The 20,381-nt window shown below is 45.6% G+C and overlaps 1 pseudogene; it reads left to right on the forward strand.

Annotated features, from left to right (window-relative positions):
* Positions 1-1,176: 1,176 nt before the first annotated feature.
* Positions 1,177-15,293, forward strand: LOC103294469 (transcriptional coactivator YAP1-like; annotated as a pseudogene).
* The last annotated feature ends 5,088 nt before the right edge of the window (positions 15,294-20,381 follow it).

Consider the following 20,381-nt stretch of genomic DNA (forward strand, 5'->3'; position numbering starts at 1 on the left):
TAGCCAGTTTCACCTGTGGTTGCCTCCCCTTTTCCACCGAGTGGAGAGTGGCTCCTTTTATGCAATGGGGTGGCACAGGGCCCCATCTACCCAGAGACCTGGGCAGGGTGTTAGACTCTGACCCTCTTGGACCCAGCAGAACCCTCCTTTTATACCTGTCCCTCACACTTTCGTTGACACTTAGACCTTAATGTGTTTCCTTTTTAAATCAAGTCTTTTACTTGGGCAGGGTGAGAAAGAAGAAGAGATCAGTGGTTAAACTTTTAAAAAATTTATTTGTAAGTACATTCTAGGATTTAAATCTCACATTCGGTCAGCTCAAGAGAAGTCAGCAAGTAAAAAGCGAGTTTATACACTATCAAGCTGTTTTTAGAATTCTCTTTCTGAACAGAAACGGAAATGTTTCATTAATTCCACATCCAGCATGCATCACATGGCCTTCATTCTGCACAAGAACAAATACATGAATGAATGAACCTAACGGGCCTTGACATAGATAGGCCAGACACAGTGCTAACTGCTTCAAACCTATTTATTACCTTAGTTACTTTTCTCCTCGGCCGTGGGAGGAGCACAACCACGCCCCATTTTACAGATGAGGACAGAGCTCTGCCCTGGGCTGAACAGCTGCTGGCAGAGGTAGATCTGTGTGTGACGCTCTTGTGCAGCCTCCCAGGTGTGGCTGCAAACTCCCTGGCATCTGGAGGAAGCGGCTTGCCTTTAGGAATTCTTGAAAAGGGAGATTATTATCCTGATCAGCTTTGAAGGACCTATGACACAGAGGGAGGCACAGCCTAGCAGTTCAGGGTGTGGGTCTGACAGTCAGCTCATCACGGCTGCTGCCGCCGTGACCCTGGGCAAGGTGACTGTGCCTCAGTTTCCTCATCCAATAAGTGCGTGGAGGCGGGTGGTTGTCCTGAAGATTAAGTGATGATGGTGACGGGCTTTCTGGGGGAGGGAGGATCACCTTGCAGGAGAAATGAGGAGCTGAGGATGGGGACATGAGTGAAGGCTTTTGCTCCAAACCCACAGGAGTTCAGAGCAAAGGGGACAGTTTCCCTTACACTGGGGATGGGGGGTGGGGGTGGGGGGCTGTCACGATGATGGTCTAATCTAGAGTGTGTTCCCAGCAGCCTTTTCTGTCCCTGTCCCCATCCCCATTTCTGCCTCCACGGGATGGCGGCCAGCACTCCGTCCACCCAGGATTCTGAGAGGTGGCGGTGTCAGAAGGGTATTCAGAATGCCTGTGGCCCAGCCAAGCCTGGAGGGGGGTGATGGTGGGCCCCGTGAGGCACAGGTCGGGCATCCTGCTGTTTAAGGTCAGTGCTCAGAATGCCCTCTGAGAAAAGAACCTGCAGGGCTTTTTTTCAGTTATAGCAGCTAACAAAAGGTTTCCCATGCGCTGAGCACCTCCTGGATTCCTCGTCCCAAGCATACCATTGGACTGAGACATGAACTGATTTTGATTAAAAAGAGAAGAAAACTATCTAACAGCTGCAGCACGTCTTCTGCCCTGTCACTGCTGGGAAGTCATAACGGTTATTGGTCCGGTTCTCTCACCTTCCTCAGATGGACAGTTGTTATATTGGAATTCAGCGAGTCAAACAGAAGACGCCACGGTCAGCGGGCCAAATTTGGAGTCTTTATTAAATGCCGGTGGCCGAAGGAGGACTTGTGTCTCTTCAAAACCTCACGGCCCCCAATGAACTTAGGGGTTAGCTTATAAAGGCTCCCCCCACCCCCTCCCCGCCCCATGTGCTGGGATAGAGGCAGTGTGCTTAGCAGATATCCTGCAGAAAGCTTGTGGCCTTGAGCACAGCTCAGATAACCAGAAGACACCTGGCATAGGAGGAACCAAGGACGGACCAGACCCCCACGCTGGCAGAGCGGTGTGCAGAACCAGATAATTAAGAGGGGGCAGTGACTGGACTATAGGCTGATAAGAAAGTACATTAGGTTACTGGCACAGATCCAGATTGCTAGCCCCTCCCAAAAATGTCTTCTTTTCACCATTATTCAAGCAAGCATGCTTACAGAAGCTAGAAATAGCAGAGTTACTTCTATCAGGGAGGCTATCTGGTTTAGTTACTTCCTGGAATTAACAGAACAAAGTACCATATGTGTTTAGTGGAAAATTTTATTTTATTTTTTTTTTTGGGGGGGATTCCATACTTTATTTATTTATTTATTTTTAAAAATTACTTTATTGATTAAGGTATCATATATTTGTCATCAACCCCCCCCCCCATTCCCATCCCAACACCCCCCCCCCCCCCACACACACACATGCCCCCATCCCCCTGTTGTCCATTATCACTGGTTAGGCTCATATGCAAGCACACAAGTCCTTTGGTTGATCTATCTCCCTTTTCCCCACCCTCCCCTACCTTCCCTCTGAGGTCTGAAAGTCTGATCAATGCTGTTCTTTTTTTTAAAAAAAATATATTTTATTGATTTTTACAGAGAGGAAGAGAGAGGGATAGAGAGTTAGAAACATTGATGAGAGAGAATCATCGATCAGCTGCCTCCTGCACACCCCCTACTGGGGATGTGCCCACAACCAAGGTACATGCCCTTGACCGGAATCGAACCTGGGACCCTTCAGTCTGCAGGCCGACGCTCCATCCACTGAGCCAAACCGGTTTTGGAGATCAATGCTGTTCTTGATCTTCAGTCTATGTTGTTCATCTTTTCCCCTAGATGAGTGAGCTCATGTGATACTAGGAATACACTTATAGGAACCGAAAATGAGACAGGCAATAATGGTTATGCTGAGAGGCAAATGAATCAGTCTATAGTGAGTTTCTTTCTGGGCCAACAGTTCTTTTGAGTCCCGATTTCTATGTCCAACAGTTGTTTATGTGTACATAACAGCAATGATATTTCAGTTCTGGATGATGGACAAATGGTGGTAATGCAGGTCCGATCCTCTCTGGTTTGGTCCTGGGCAATCTGCAGTGATGCACATCTGCTGACTGCTAGTATGGCAAGGCATGGTCAGCGTCTTCCATCTCTGGACTGTTTCTCTTCTGACTTCTTGGCTGGAGCACTCCTGTCAATTCCTCTCTGTTGCAGGAATCCACATGGTCTCGGAGTTGTTTTCTGAAAATATACAAACATATTCTCGACCAAAAGTTAATAAAGGAATATTTTCTATAAATTTGACTTGCGATCCTTTTTCATTTTTTTGCCCAAACGATTTTCATTTTGGCTTGTTTTGACACCATGTATGTTTTACCTGGGTGTCTTGCTGTTAGCATTACAAATGAAATTTAATTTTCTAAAGTAAAAATTTTCTAGATGTAATTTATTTACAGGATATTTTTCTTTACATGATATTCTTCTACTATCCTCCCTTTTTTGGTTTAAATATTGGGAGGCTTTTGGAAATTTTATGCTGTAATCTTGATAGCTTTTAAATTTTACTTTTTTGCACTAAAATGTGACTGCTTTAGGTTCATTATATGTTATGCAATTTTACCATGAGATGAACTACCAATAAAAATTTTAGTTAACACTTTAGGAACAGCTTTTTTGTCCAGTACAATTGATTTTTCTAGAGTATTTGCTTATTTTGATTGGCCAATTTAAATTAGTCTGAAAACTTGACTACTATTTTACTGTCAAATTTAATACTCTAACAACCATCTTGTTTTACCCTGTAATTATTAGTGGAGAGGATTATTTGCCTTCTTGAGTAGGCCCTGAGCATTCCTGGTGCTAGGCTGGATTTAGATATCATAGACCCCACTTCCCCAGATCATGGGTACAAGACATTTCCAGTCTTGTTGCAGTGAGAGGGCATCTGCTGTCAGCCAAGTCTCTGTTACCTGGGTCCCTATTTGAGCTGGGCATGTGAAGCTGAGCAGCCATGGGGGCAGGAGATCACCTTCAGCAGGGGTGAGGGTTCAGGCCCCTGCAAACTTGGGTGGGGTGAAGGTCTGTGCCCCACCTCTGTTGACCCCCAAGTTCTCTCCTGATGGCCCCTATGCGACTGTGCCTGTCTTAGGTTGTTCCTTCCCTGAGGAATCTTACCCCTCTCTGGCTAACCAGCCATCCTCCGGGGCCAAGCAGGGTAATGTGAGGTTTAGTTCTGTCTCCTTGGTCACCTATGCCCCCATGGCCTCCACGCCCAACACCTGCCTTGGGATCCCCTCGCTTGCTGGCAGGGTCCCAGCACTGATCACATATCTTGTGGAACCCAGGTTTCTTCTCCAAGGAGGCCCAGCTCACCCCACTGGGCGAGAGACAGATCCATGGTACCAGCCATCACGAGGTTTCAACCTTGGCATGAACAGAAGCTCAGGCAACAGCTGTGGACAATTGGATTGTGAGAAGCGGGTCCCTCTTGGCCAAAAGGGCAAGAGGGGCCAATTTAGAATGCTCAGGTGCCTTCCCAGGGGGCCCTTTCATGTCCTTTTTAAATTGCTGCTAGACATTCAAAGAATTAGTTCGTAAGTGTGTTTGGGGTAATTGTATAATATGCTGTTGTAATTCTACAATATCTAGAGATGTGTTACGTTTGTCTCCAAGCACTGAACAGATGATTTTTTTTTTTTATCCCCACGGGTGCGAGGAACTATTATAAACAATGGGGGTGATCCAAATCTGGGAAAATTTTAATGACAGTGTAGAATAATATCATGTAAGGATATTCTTTGTTCTAGTCCATGGCAATTCCCTTTCAAACTGGCTGTCTATTTATTTTTGTATAGACAAGGTCTCAGTTACATTTTCTGCACCTCTACCGCGGGCAAGTAGTGATAGTAGTGACACCCTTTCTTTGGTGTCCACACAAGGCAGAAACCTCTCTTTAATTTTACACACAAAGGGGTATTGTTTTGATTTTGAGTCATACAAAAGGGAAGCTGGGTGGAGACCCCTGTGTATTTATACTTTCTTGCACCCACCCATGGACCTCCTAGATGACCAAGGTTTAGTGGAAAATTTTAAATGGCAGTTCTTACAAAATGGAGGTTACGGGAACAAGGTGGGGTGCCTATGGGTCAGATGGAGGGTGAGGGACAGGATGGAGTCAGTCTTTTCAAGGCCCATTGTTCACAGTCACCCAATTCCAGATAGTGGTGGGCCTGAGCACCCTTCCAGCCTGCTGTCTTCACAAAGAAATATGTCATTGCAAAAAAAAAAAAAAGAGGAAAAGTTAAATAAAAAATCCTATATAATAAAGATGTAATATGCAAATGGTGTTACCCCGTGAAGCATAACAACCAACTGCATAACGACCGGATCTCGGATCAGCAGGAGGGTGGGGCAGTGAGCTACAAGCAGGTGGTGGAGAGCTACAGGAGGGGGCAGGGCAGCAAGCTATGAGGGGGGGCAGGGGAAAGGAGGGAGCTACAGGAGGGTGGCAGTGAGCTACTGGCAAGCTACTGGCACACAGAATCATTCGCAGGGCTACTAGTACTTTAATAAAAGTGAGCATTCCAACAGTTTCTAGAGTACTGCAATGGGGTATCCACATAGACTTCAGGGTGATAGTTCTCAATTGTTTAGTTTTTAAAGTTCTGGCTCTCAGCCTTGTTTTTCAAGCATGTCCACTTGTTCACAATATTAATGCGAATGGGAGAAAAGGTGGGATTCTTAGTTTGCCAATGGCAAGTCCCCCACTGGTGCTTTTGTTAGTGCTTGGTGGATTTCTGTGGTGAGTGGCAGGAATGCATCTATAGTTCCTTGTTAGAAGGAACTTTTGAGAATTGATGAGAAGGTACAAAATGTGCCATCTTTGTCTTATTATTATACTGGTCACTGTTCCAGTGTATCTGAAGATGTGCACTTAGTAAGTCATTTGATTTACACTGATGGGGGAAGTTGGGCTGTGCTCCCTTGGATCATTTATAATAGGAAGAAACAGATGGTCCAACAACTTTTGATACTACTTCTTGAATGATTTGAACATGTCATTTTAACATGTATTTTTCACAGCATCAATTTTGTTTAATTTCCTATTGTAAATTTAAACGCAAAAATGGAATACTTAGAAAATATTACAAAATAAGAGACTTTATTTTTTTTCATTTTGGTTTTTCTTTTTCTTTTTTTATTGAGGTATTATATGTGTACATATCTTACCATTACCCCCTCCCACCCCACACCCATACATGCCCTCACCCCCCAGAGTTTTGCGTCCATTGTTTATGTTTATATGCATGCATACAAGTCCTTCATTTGATTTCATAACTCCCCCACCTCTCCCTAACTTTCCCCCTGTAATTTGAAAGTCTGTTTGATGCTTTACTGTCTCTGTATCTATCTTTTTGTTCATCACTTTATAATGTTCTTTACTATCCATAAATGAGTGAGATCATGTGGTATTTTTTTTTCATTGAGTGGCTTATTTCACTTAGCATAATGTTTTCCAATTCCATCCAGGGTGCTGCCAATGATGAGAATTCCTTCTTTTTTATGGCAGCATAGTATTCCATTGTGTAGATGTGCCACAGTTTTCTGATCCAGTCATCTGTTGATGGGCACCTAGGCTGTTTCCAAATCTTAGCTATTGTAAATTGTGCTGCTATGAACATAGGGGTGCATATATCCTTTCTGATTGGTGTTTCTAGTTTCTTCGGATATATTCCCAGGAGTGGGATTACTGGGTCAAATGGGAGTTCCATTTTCAGTTTTTTGAGGAAACTCCATACTGTTCTCCACAGTGGCCGCAGCAGTCTGCATTCCCACCAGCAGTGCACGAGGGTTCCTTTTTCTCCGCATCCTCGCCAACACTTGTCGTTTGTTGATTTGTTGATGATAGCCATTCTGACAGGTGTGAGATGGTACCTCATTGTTGTTTTGATTTGCATCTCTCGGGTAATTAGTGACTTTGAACATGTTTTCATGTGTCTCTTGGCCTTCCTTCTGTCTTCTTTTGAAAATATTCTGTTTAGGTCTGTTGCCCATTTTTTTATTGGATCATTTATCTTCCTTTTATTAAGTTGCATAAGCTGCCTGTAGATGTTGGAGATTAAACCTTTATCAGTGATAGCATTTGCAAATATGTTCTCCCATGCAGTGGGCTTTCTTGTTGTTTTGTTGATGGTTTCTTTTGCTGTAAAAAAGCTTTTTATTTTGATATAGTCCCATTTGTTAATTTTCTCTTTAGCTTCCATTGCCCTAGGGTCAGTGTCAGTGAAGAAGTTCTTTTGGCATATGTCTGAGATTTTGTTGCCTGTGGATTCCTCTAGTATTTTTATGGTTTCCCGTCTTATGTTTAAGTCCTGTATCCATTTTGAGTTTATTTTTGTGTATGGTGTAAGTTGGTGATCTAGTTTAATTTTTTTGCATGTATCTGTCCAATTTTCCCCACACCATTTATTGAAAAGACTGTCTTGACTCCATTGTATGTTCATGCCTCCTTTGTCAAATATTAATTGAGCATAGAGGTTTGGGTCGATATCTGGGTTCTCTATTCTGTTCCATTGATCAATATGTCTGTTCTTGTGCCAGTACCAGGCTGTTTTGAGAACAGTGGCTTTGTAATACAGCTTGAAATCTGGTATTGAGATCCCACCTACTTTATTCTTCTTTCTCAGGATTGCTGTGGCTATTCGGGGTCTTTTTTTATTCCAGATGAATTTTTGGAGAGTTCTTTCTAGGTCTGTGAAATATGCTGTTGGTATTTTGTTGGGGAGTGCATTGAATCTGTAGATTGCTTTGGGTAGTATGGACATTTTTCCGGCAAACAAAAGCCCGGGGCCAGTCGGCTTCACAGGAGAGTTTTACCAAACTTTCAAGGAAGAACTAAAATCTATCCTCCTCAGACTATTCCAAAAAATTCAAGAGGAAGGAACACTTCCAGGCTCCTTCTATGAAGCCAGCATCACCCTAATACCAAAACCAGATAAAGACAACTCAATGAAAGAGAATTACAGGCCAATATCCCTCATGAACATAGATGCCAAAATCCTCAACAAAATTCTAGCAAATCAGCTCCAGTGGTACATCAGAAAGATCATACACCATGACCAAGTAGGATTTATCCCAGGAATGTAAGGATGGTACAATATCCGCAAATCAATAAACGTGATACATCACATAAACAAACAGAGATAAAAATCACATAGTCATATCAATAGATGCAGAAAAAGCATTTGACAAAATCCAACACCCTTTCTTGATAAAAACTCTCAACAAGGTGGGAATAGAAAGATCATACCTCAACATAATAAAAGCTATATATGATAAACCCACAGCAAACATCATACTCAATGGGCAAAAAACTAAAACCATTTCCCCTAAGAACAGGAACAAGACAGGGATGCCCACTCTCACCACTCCTGTTTGACATAGTACTGGAAGTATTAGCTATCGCAATTAGGCAAGAAGAAGAAATAAGAGGCATCCAAATTGGAAAAGAAGAAGTGAAGCTGTCCTTATTTGCAGATGACATGATATTGTACATAAAAAACCCAAAAGATTCCATAAAAAAACTAATAGACTTAATAAATGAATTTGGCAATGTAGTGGGATATAAAATTAACGCCAAGAAATCTATGGCTTTTCTATACACCAATAATGAACTTACAGAAAGAGAGACTAAAAAAGCAATCCCATTTACCATCGCAACAAAAAAATTAAGATACCTAGGAATAAACTTAACTAAGGAGGTAAAAGACCTATACGCAGAAAACTACAGGACACTGAAAAAAGAGATAGAAGAAGAGGTAAACAGATGGAAGAACATACCATGTTCATGGATTGGTAGAATCAAAATAAGAGACTTTTAAAAGAAAATGTTTTTTTCTATTATATTTAAGTAACATTGAATTTTCCCAGTTTTTGAAATTTCCAATTTAAATTGACTAAAATTTTAAGGATGAAGAAAACCTAAATTAACTGCAATATATAGAATTCATTGACTTACCAAGTCTTATTGGAAATATATATCTGTATCATATATATGTATTTTCATATAATATTAATATTATATATACAATTTAATAAATAATTAGGAATGTTTAGTTACTATCCAAGATATAAAAAAGGAAAGGAAGTAACTAATTAATAAGTATAGAAAAAGAATATGCTATTATCCTACCTAATTAAAGGGTAATATGCAAATTGACCACACCTTTGCCACGCCCAAGTCACGCCCACCAGCCAATCAGGGTGAGTATGCAAGTTAACCCAACCAAGATGGTGGTTAATTTGCATACATAGGCGCCCTGAGCGGACCCTCTGCAACGGTCTGCTCTGGCACCAGGCTGAAAGCCTCCACCGGAGACCCCCTGGGATTGATCGCAGGGAGCTGGGTGTCCGCTTTTGGCCTGACGGAGCAGACCTCTGCAATCGTGGGGAGCTGGGTATCTGCTCTGGCACCAGGGAGGCTTTCAGCCTGGTGCACGAGTGGACCCCCTCCAATCAATCCATCATAGGGAGCTGGGTGTCTGCTCCAGCACCAGGCCGAAAGCTTCCACTGGAGGCTTTCGGCCTGGTGAACGAGCGGTCGATCACAGGGAGCTGGGAATGGCTTCGGCCTGGTGCAGGAGTGGACCCCCTGTGATCAATCACAGGGAGATGGGTGTCCACTCTAGCACTAGGCTGAAAGCTTCCACTGGAGGCTTTCAGCCTGGTGAATGAGCGGATGCCCTGCAGTCGATCACAAGGAGCTGGGTGTCCGCTCCAGCATCAGGTCGAAAGCCTCTGGTGGAAGCTTTTGGCATGGTCCCAAAGCAGACCCTGCAATCGATGGCAGGGTGCTGGGGGTGCTTCGACCTGGTGCAGGAGTGGACCCCCTGTGATCAATCGTCTAGGCAGGGAGCTGGTGGTCTGGTTTCGGCCTGGGCAGGAGCGGAACCACTGCGATTGATTGCAGGGAGCTTGGTCCGCTCCTGCCCAAGAGGCTATTGGTCTGGGCAGGCCTGGGCAAGGGCTGAGCCGGTGATCAGAGGGAGCTGGAGGGTCCTGCCCAGGCCTAAAGTTTTGGCCAGAGGCTTTAGGCCTGGGCAGGGCCAAGCCCTCGATTGGTGGGAAGTATAGAGGAAACACCTTTTCTGATTGCACATTGGCTAAGCTTCCTGTATGTCACTGGTAATATTCTTAGTAACTTGGGTAATAAGAATCCAAAAGGCTGATCTAGGGTTTTTCCACCACACTTCTGGAGAAAAAAATGAAGGTTCGCTGATGGAGGGCTAAGAAATGTCATATCCTGCCCTAGCCGGTTTGACTTAGTGGATAATGCCTCAGCCTGCAGACAGCAGGGTCTGGGTTCGATTCTGTTCAAGGGCATGTACCTAGGTTGCAGGCTCCTCCCTGGCCGGGGCCCAGATCAGGGCTCATGCAGGAGGCAACCAATCAAAGTGTTCATCTCACTTTTTTAAAAAAATTTTTTATTAAGGTATTATATGTGTACATATCTTACCATTGTCCCCCCCCACTCCACTCCCATTCATGCCCTCACCCCCCAGAGTTTTGCGTCAATTGGTTATGCTTATATGCATGCATACAAGTCCTTCAGTTGATCTCTTATCTCCCCCACTTCTCCCTAACCTGCCCCTGTAATTTGACAGTCTGTTTGATGCTTTACTGTCTCTGTATCTATCTTTTTGTTCATCACTTTATAATGTTCTTTACTATCCATAAATGAGTGAGATCATGTGGTATTTTTTTTTCATTGAGTGGCTTATTTCACTTAGCATAATGTTCTCCAATTCCATCCAGGGTGCTGCCAATGATGAGAATTCCTTCATTTTTTATGGCAGCATAGTATTCCATTGTGTAGATGTACCACAGTTTTCTGATCCAGTCATCTGTTGATGGGCACCTAGGCTGTTTCCAAATCTTAGCTATTGTAAATTGTGCTGCTATGAACATAGTGGTGCATATATCCTTTCTGATTGGTGTTTCTAGTTTCTTCGGATATATTCCCAAGAGTGGGATTACTGGGTCAAATGGGAGTTCCATTTTCAGTTTTTTGAGGAAACTCCATACTGTTCTCCACAGTGGCCGCAGCAGTCTGCATTCCCACCAGCAGTGCACGAGGGTTCCTTTTTCTCTGCATCCTCGCCAACACTTGTCGTTTGTTGATTTGTTGATGATAGCCATTCTGACAGGTGTGAGATGGTATCACATTGTTGTTTTGATTTGCATCTCTCGGATAATTAGTGACTTTGAACATGTTTTCATGTGTCTCTTGGCCTTCCTTTTGTCTTCTTTTGAAAAGATTCTGTTTAGGTCTGTAGCCCATTTTTTTTTATTGGATCATTTATCTTCCTTTTATTAAGTTGCATAAGCTGCCTGTAGATGTTGGAGATTAAACCTTTATCAGTGATAGCATTTGCAAATATGTTCTCCCATGCAGTGGGCTTTCTTGTTGTTTTGTTGATGGTTTCTTTTGCTGTAAAAAAGCTTTTTATTTTGATGTAGTCCCATTTGTTAATTTTCTCTTTAGCTTTCATTACCCTAGGGGCAGTGCCAGTGAAGAAGTTCTTTTGGCATATGTCTGAGATTTTGTTGCCTGTGGATTCCTCTAGTATTTTTATGGTTTCCCGTCTTATGTTTAAGTCCTGTATCCATTTTGAGTTAATTTTTGTGCGTGGAGTAAGTTGGTGATCTAGTTTCATTTTTTTTTTTTTTACATGTATCTGTCCAATTTTCCCGATACCATTTATTGAAAAGACTGTCTTGACTCCATTGAATGTTCATGCCTCCTTTGTCAAATCTTAATTGAGCATAACCAATGGACACAAAACTCTGGGGGGTGAGGGCATGTATGGGTGTTGGGTGGGGGGGACAATGGTAAGATATGTACACATATAATACCTTAATAAAAAAAAAGTGAAAAAATAAATAAAATAAAATGTAAATTCCTGAAAAGAAAGAAAAAACTTTGTAGCCTTGAGTGGAGTCTAGGGCCAGCCAGGGTGTGCGGGAAGTTTGGCTTCCTCCATTGCTGGGGAAACCCAACCCTCCCTCCTGCTCTCTGTAGCTGCAACCTGGATGGAATTGGAGAACATTATGCTAAGTCAAATAAGCCAGTCAATGAAAAAAAAAATACCACATGATCTCACTCATTTATGGATAATAAAGAACATTATAAACTGGTTGGGGTGTGTGTCTGGGAGGCAGGAACCATGGATCCCGGGCAGCAGCTGCCTCCTCAGTTGGCCCCACAGAGTGGCAGGGCCCATTGTCTGGGCCAAGGCAGCCAGCACCCCTGGGGTCTCAGGAAGTGCCTCACACCTCCCCCCCCTGGACACCAGATCATGCACACCAGATCCTGCTGGACACCAGATTGTGCACATCTGAGGGGACTCAGAGACCGACCTGAAGGCTCTTTTCAATGCCATCATGAACCCCAGGACAGCCAACGTATCCCAGACTATGCCCATGAAGCTGCCGGATTCCTTTTTCAAGCTGATGGAGCCCAAGTCCTATCCCAACAGGCCAGTACTGATGCAGGCACTGCAGGAGCTCTAATTCTACAGCATGTTCAAGCTCATTCCTCTCTAGCTTCACTGCAGCTGGGAGCTGTGTCTCCTGGGACACTGACCCCCAGGGGAGTAGTCTCAGGCACAGCAGCTACCCCCACTGCTCAACATCTTTGACAGTCTTCTTTTGAAATACTTGATGATGTACCTCTGCCAGCAGGCTGGGAGAGGGGGAAGACATCTGGCCAGAGATACTTTTTAAATCACATCGATCAGAAAACAGCATGGCAGGATCCAGGAAGGCTATGCTCACCCAGACGGATCACAGGCAACCACCGGGGGTCAGCTCCTGCCATCTGTTGCTGGGAGGCTGGTGTTCCGCTGAGCCCAAGCGGGGAGCCTGGGGCACCAGCAGGGAGCCTGCGATGGATCTCAGGCAACTGGAGGTCCGCTCCTACGAGGGCGTCTGCTCCTGTGGTGGATTGCAGGGAGCTGGGTCCCCTGCCCAATGGGCGGTGTCTGCGATCACAGGGAGCTGGAGGTCCCCTGCCCAGGCCTAAAGCTTTGGCCAGAGGCTTTAGGCCTGGGCAGGGCCCAGGCCTCCATTGGTGTGAACTATAGAGGAATCACCTTTTCTGACTGCACATTGGCTAAGCTTCCTGTATGCCACTGGTAATATTCTTAGTAACTTGGGTAATAAGAATCCAAAAAGCTGATCTAGGGTTTTCCCACCACACTTCTGGAGAAAAAAACGAAGGTCTGCTGCTGGAGGGCTATGAAATGTCATATCCTACCCTAGTCGGTTTGACTCAGTGGATAGAGCCTCTGCCTGCCCACAGCAGGGTCTGGGTTGATTCTGATCAAGGGCATGTACCTAAGTTGCAGGCTCTGCCCTGGCCAGGGCCCAGATCAGGGCTCATGAAGGAGGCAACCAATCAAAGTGTTCCTCTCACTTTGATGTTTCTCTCTGTCTTTCCCTTTCTCTTCCATGTTTTCTAAAAGTCAATGGAAACATATCCTCAGGTGAGGATAAAAAATAAAGAAATGTATATCCTATGAAAGACACATCTTGAAAATGCCTAAAGAAAGTTGTCATTTTTTCTTGGTGAAGGGATTGGAGTCTGTGTTGATGAAAACACCTTGGTGGCTGTGGTGACTGACAGTGGCTGCAGCAGCGGGGTGATGGGGCTGGTGCCTTCCCCTGACCAGCCCGGTTGCCTCCCACAAAGGGAGGCCAGACTGCGGCTTAGGCCCGCTTCCCGTGGGGATCGGGCCTAAGCCATCAGTAAGACATCCCCTGAGGGCTCCCAGTATGTGAGAGGGGGCATGTTGGGCTGAGGGACCCCTGACCCCCAATGCACGAATTTTGTGCACTGGGCCCCTAGTATATAATGGAAACCTAATATGCTAAGTGTCCAGTTGTCCAGTCGACTGTTCAACAATCAAAGTGTAATATGCTAATGATATGCTAAGGCTGCTCAACAGCTTGCTAGGATGTGCACTGACCACCAGGGTGCAGATGCTCTGACTGGTAGGTTAGCTGCTGGGGTCTGGCCCAACAGGACTGAGTGAGACGGTCCAGACATGCCTTGGAACCCTCCTGTGATCCCTTCCTCCCCACTTGGCCAACCTCCCATGGTCTCTCCCTGGCCGGATCGTGCACCCATGAGCTCCCTCGGCCTGACTTGTGCCCTCTTGCAATCTGGCACCCCTTGGGAATGTTGGAGAGCCAGTTTCAGCCTGATCCCGCAGGTCACTCCCCTTGGGAGGATGCCAGACACAGGGCTCATGGCTGCTATGGCAGCACGAGCCTCTCCTGATGGAAACTGATTGGGCGCGAGCCTGAGACAGGCGCAGTGGGGCTGGGATGAGCAGGAGAGGCAGGTAGGAGCTGCAGACGATGGTGGACTGTCGGTTTCAGCCCGATCCCCACATGCCACCCAGAGGAGCCCCACCCATGCATAAATTCGTGCACCGGGCCTCTAGTATAAACCATAAGAACAAGACCACCACTTGTCTAGACCCAAGGCTTGACCCTCATTTTGCGATGAACCAGAGAATCAGTCAAAGAACTTCCGTGAAACAGCCACCACCCTTGGCTCCCCAGAGCCCTCAGGGAGTTCTAGGTGGTGGCAACTCCAACCAGCAGCAACAGATACAGATGTAGCAGCTTCAGATGGAGAAAGAGAGACTGCAACAGAAACAGCAAGAACTGCTTCGGCAGGAATTACATCTGTGGAGCCAGTTACCAACACTGGAGTTGGATGGTGGAACTGAGAATCCAGGGTCTTCTCCTGGGATGTCTCAGGAATTGAGAACTATGACAACCAATAGCTCAGATCTCTTTCTGAATAGTGGCACCTATCACTCTCAAGATGAGAGTACAGACAGTGGACTGAGCATGAGCAGCTACAGTGTCCCTTGAATCCCAGATGACTTTTTTTTCTTCATTGTTTAAGATATTACATATGTGTCCTTAACCCCCATTGCCCCTCCACCCTTAACTCATGCCCTCACCCCCTTGTTGTCTGTGTCCATTGGTTAGGCTTATATGCATGCATACAAGTCCTTTGGTTGATCTCTCCACCTTACCCCCACCCTCCCCTATCTTCCCTCTGAGGTTTGACGGTCTGATTGGTGCTTCTTTGTCTCTGGATCTAACAGTGTTGATGAAATGTATACAGGTGATACTATCAACCAAAGCATGCTGCCCTCACAGCAGAATCATTTTTCAGACTACCTTGAAGCCATTCCTGGGACAAATGTGGAACGCTGGAGGGAGATGGGATGGACATAGAAAGAGAGGAATTGATGCCAAGTCTGCAGGAAGTTCTGAGTTCTGACACCCTTAATGACATGGAGTTGGTTTTGGCTGTCGCCAAACTAGATAAAGAAAGCTTCCTTACATAGTTATAGAGCTCTCAGGTAGGCTGAATTCTAAATCTGTGAAGGATCTAAGGAGATAAGACACACATATAAGAAATTTTCAAATAAGCCAAGTTGCAATCTTCTGGCTAATATAGAAAAAGATGAACAACCATCCAGCAATATTCTTTCATCCACTATTTTGCTCTTCCTTGTCCATTGCTGCTGTTAATATATTGCTGACCTCTTTCATAGTTGTCCCTAAAGAATAATAATAATAATAATAATAATAATAATAATAATAAAACCCTACAAAAAACCCCACACAAAACTTTTTGTTTCTTTTGCTATTATAACTACTGTTTGTTTTGGGGGCTGGGGGAAGTGAGCCTGTTTTGATGATGGACGCCATTCCTTTTGCCCAGTTAGATGTTCACCATTTTTTAAAACTAAATAGACAGACCTGGAAGATGTCAGATGTTTCATGTCACCAAATATAGTTTGCTTAAGCAATTATTTCTTCAGCTGCTTGGGCCAGTGGACAAACGTGACTTACTGGTCTGATAAACCAAACATGTGTCTGATATTAAGTACTTAATGATGATTTGGAGAGAGAGCTGAAACCAAGACTGAAGACTGTTTTACTTTCAGTGGCTTTTTTTCCCCTCCTAGTGCTATATCATTAGTCACATAGTGACCTTGATTTTATTTTTAGGAGCTTATAAGGCATGAGACAATTTTCATAGAAATATATTAATTATTGCCACATACTCTAATATAGGTTTTGGTGGGTTTTATTGTGGGATTATTTTGTTTTGGTTGATTGTTTTTTTTTTTTGTTTTGTTTTTTTTGTTTTGTGTGTGTGTGTGTGTGTGTGTGTGTGTGTGTGTGTGTGTTTTCTGGAACCAAGGCAAATGAACATAATAGTGAATCTGTTTATAGTTGTAGCTGGGATGGCTATTGTAGTTTCTTTGGTAAAATCTACATTTCCTGATTTTTTTACATTTTTATTTAAATCTTGATTATCTGCTCTTTCCATATATACCCTGATACACTTATCCTATATAATAAAAGGATAATATGCAAATGACCCTAACGGTGGAAAGACCAGAACAACCACTCAACTTGTCTCTATGAGGCACCTTGACCACTTCTTCCTCAGCAGGCAGGCTCCTATCCCCCGATGGCAAATGGGAACTGGGGGTGGGTGGTGGGGGATGCCAGTGGTGTCAGGCCAAGGCCTCTGCCCCTTCAGTCGCCCCTCATACAGGGGGTGACCCTTGGTGGGGGCAGGGCTGGCGAGCAGGTGGGATTCTTTATCGCTGGGCTCTAGAGAAATAATGGCCAAATCTCCTGTTGGGTCCCTTGGAGCCTGGTCTCTCCTGCTCTGCTCAGCCCTGCTGATCATCGGGTGTCCCAGAGCAGGAGGGACAGAAAAGTTGGACTTAACAATGCCACCCACCTGAGGGGTGGGGGTAGCAGAGGGACATGGTGACGATATACAGACTTTGAAGTCACACAGACTCTGCCAGTTAGACCTGTGTAGCCTCTGTGAGGACCCTCGGTTTCTTCATCTATAAAATGGGTATGATAATAGTTCCAGCCTCATTGGAATGTTACAGGGTGTGCATAACATTATGCACACAGGCTCTCAGCTCGGTGCTTGACAGGTACTAAGCGCTCACTGTTGCCACTGTGATTATCTGCCCCCTGCCCTCACTGGGCTTACCTGGCAATGTAGGCAGGTGTGGAAATTGCCTGCTCTGTGTCCTGGGGGCGCTGGGAGAACTCGGATTCCAGATTCCAGATTCCCAGGCAAGACAGCTCTGCAATATGAAACCCCTGAGGGTCAGGAGTCTAACCAGGTCCCAGCATGTGTTCCCTGGGTCTCCTGGGCAATACCCGCTGTCTTACCTCTCTTCCAGGTACTGTCCTCTCCTGCCTCAGTTGTCACTCACTCCGGGAATACCTGTGTCATCTGTGTGCACATCTGTTCCCAAGCAGCACCCACTTCGTGTGCCTCCCAGCTCTGCCCTGCACTTGGGCAAATCACTTAACCACTCCGGCCTTTATTTTCTCATCTGAAAGTTGGAAATAATAGTGCCGGCCTCCTGGGGTGGTTGATCAAACCAGATCACCAGGTGAAGCACTTAGAAGAGTGCTGGGCCTGTTTTAAGTGGCCATTCAGTGTCAGCTGTTCTGTTATTACTGTTGAAAGGTGAGTCTCCTAGGAGTAGGGTTTCTGCAAGGTGCCACTGTCCTGTGAAAACCCTGAATGAGAATCTTCAGCCTCTTTCAGAATCTATGAGCTCTTTAGCATAATAAACCACCTGTGAAGGACCTTTTTGACTCCTGTAAACGTTAACAACAAAGAGTAAAAAGCCTGAGGCCTGGCCCTGATGTCTGTCCTGTATACCAATAGGTTGCTGATTAGGTTCCCTGTCAGGGCGCATGCCCCGATTGTGGGCTCAATGTTTTTCTCTTTCTCTAATTGTGGGCTCAATGTTTCTCTCTTTCTCTCTTTATTTCTCTCTCTCTCTCTCTCAAATAAATGAAAACATACTTTAAAAATAAAGTTATAGGTGAAGCCATTATGGTCCCATGGCTTCAAACTCTAGAAGAAAATATAACTCAACAAGAATAAGAGACTCTTAAAAAAAAAGAAATTATAACAATAAAAACATGAAATTCCATTGAGGAAGAAAACAGGCATCTAAAAGAATCCATGTAGCTACAGAGGAAATCACTGATGGGCCTATATTTTAAAAGTCAAACTGGGAAAAAATGTATTTGAAGCAAATATTCGATAGTATCTTTAACATATAAGATCTTGCACAAATCCTATATAATAAAAGCCTAACATGCAAATTGACCAAACTGCAGAATGACTGGCAGAACCACTGGTCACTATGCCATGCACTGACCACCAGGGCGCAGACACTCAACACAGGAGCTGTCCCCTGGTGGTCAGTGTGCTCCCAGGAGCTGGGCTCATGGCTGGCTAGTGCAGTGGTGGTGGTAGGAGCCTCTCCCGCCTCTGTGGCAGTGCTAAGGAGCAGTGAGCCAAGAGGTAAGGAGCCGTGAGCAGGCGGCTGGTAAGGAGTTGGGAGCCATTGGGCTGGCAGGGGAGCAGTTAGGCATCAATCAGGCCAGCAGGGGAGTGGTTAGGGAGTGATCAGGTTGGCAGGCAGAAGCGTTTATGGGCAATCAAGCAGGCAGGCACACGAGCAGTTAGGAGCCAGCAATTTTGGATTGTGAGAGGACCTGCCAGCCCTCGCAATCCGAGCTTCATCTAGAAGGTCATCAGGACTAGCGTCTGAAAGGTCATCTGGACAGTCATTCTACTGTTCAGTCTAATTAACATATTAGCTCTTTATTATATAGGACTAGAGACCCATTGCATGAAATTTGTGCATGGGGGTAGGTGTCCCTCAACCTGGCCTGCATCCTCTTCAATCTGGGACCCCTTGTGGGACATCCAACTGCTGGGGCTGTGAGGGCTGGCCCGGGTTGCAAGGGGCTGTGAGGGCAATGTCCCTTGCATGAATTTCATGCATCAGGCCTCTAGTCTATATAAACTAGAGGCCTGGTGCATGAAATTCGTGCATGGGGGGGTGGTCCTCAGCCCAGCCTGCACCCTCTCCAATCCAGGACCCTTCAGGGGATGTCTGACTGCTTCTTGCAATCCAGGACTACTAGCTCCTAACCACTTGCCTGTCTGCCTTCATGATCATCCCTAATCCCTCTGCCTTCCTGCCTGATTGCCATTAATTGCTCCCCTGCTGGCCTGATCACCCCTAACTGCCTCTGCCTTGCCCCGCACCTGAGACCAAGGATTCCCTCCTCTGGCTGGACGCAGGAACCCAGGACCCGGGGTTTCCTCCCTCTGGTCAGCTGCAGGCACCCAGGACCCAGGCTAGCTTTGCCCAGTCCAGCCACAGCTGCAGGTGACCATGGGAGGGTGGCTTTGCCTGGGCCACAGCCACAAGCACTCAGGACCGTGCGACAGGCAGCTTGTCCCTCTCTCAAGCTGCAGGCGCAGCTGCTGGTGCCTGGGACCATGGGGTGGGCAGCTTGTCCCTCTCCTGGGCCCCAGCCTGACTATTCCCCATTACTCTCTCATGATCTCATTTGTGCCTGGCTGTTCACCATTCCTTTCTCACAAGCTCATTTGTGCCTGGCTGGTCAACATTCCTCTGTCACCAGTGTTGAGTGTATGAGCAGTTCCAGTGCTAGGGTGTGAGGGTGTGAGGGTGTGAGGGTATGATGACTATTTGCATATTAGCTCTTTATTATCCTAATATATAAAAACCCAGGGTCCGTAATGATTGAAGGCTTGACCTAACACAGGAAGTCAGTCCTGCAGTCAGTGCTGGGTTGCTGTGGCGACCCAGCACTGACTGTCACCGCTGCGGGCACAGCGACCCAGCACTGACTGCTGAGGGGGCTGCAGATCAGGCCCAGAGAGAGGCCTGGAGAGAGAGGCAGGGTCTAATCCGCAGCCTCCGTGGCAGCTGTTGATCAGCCCTTGCCTCTCTTTCTCTCTCTCTGGGTATCTCCAACAGCTGTGCCTCTATTTCTCTCCAGGCCTCTGTGAGGGCTGCTGATCAGCCCCACCTCTCTGATCAGGCCCAGAGATAGGCCTGGAGACGCTGACTGGCATAGAAACAGACCAATCAGAATAAAATCTGAACTGTGAGGAGCCAATGGCTGCCTAGGACGTGGAGCTTTTGATGCTGATTGGCATAGGAATCGACCATTCAGAACCAAATCTGGGTGAACTGCAAAGGCAGAACCTAAGGTGAGGGATGAGGAGGGATTTTAAGGGCAACAGCTGTTTGGTGTAAGTTGTTACAAAGTGGTTCAATTTTATAGTGCAGATGGCTGGCTATCAATCCAGATATAGTGATTATGTATTTTTGTCTGCCAAGAGCATCTCTTCCTGCTGAAAAAGGCTCCCCCCCCCATTTAAGCAATCCTATCCTATATAATCTATCTATGCTGCTAAAAGGGTAATATGCTAATTAGACCAGGTCGACCAGCCATCTTCTGGACGTCTGACTTCCTTCTGGATAAAGTCATGGTGGTGGGAGCCCAGGCAGAGGCAGTTAGGGGTGATTAGACCATCAGGG

The sequence above is a fragment of the Eptesicus fuscus genome, chromosome 6 (assembly GCF_027574615.1).
Source record: "Eptesicus fuscus isolate TK198812 chromosome 6, DD_ASM_mEF_20220401, whole genome shotgun sequence".
NCBI lineage: Eukaryota > Metazoa > Chordata > Mammalia > Chiroptera > Vespertilionidae > Eptesicus > Eptesicus fuscus.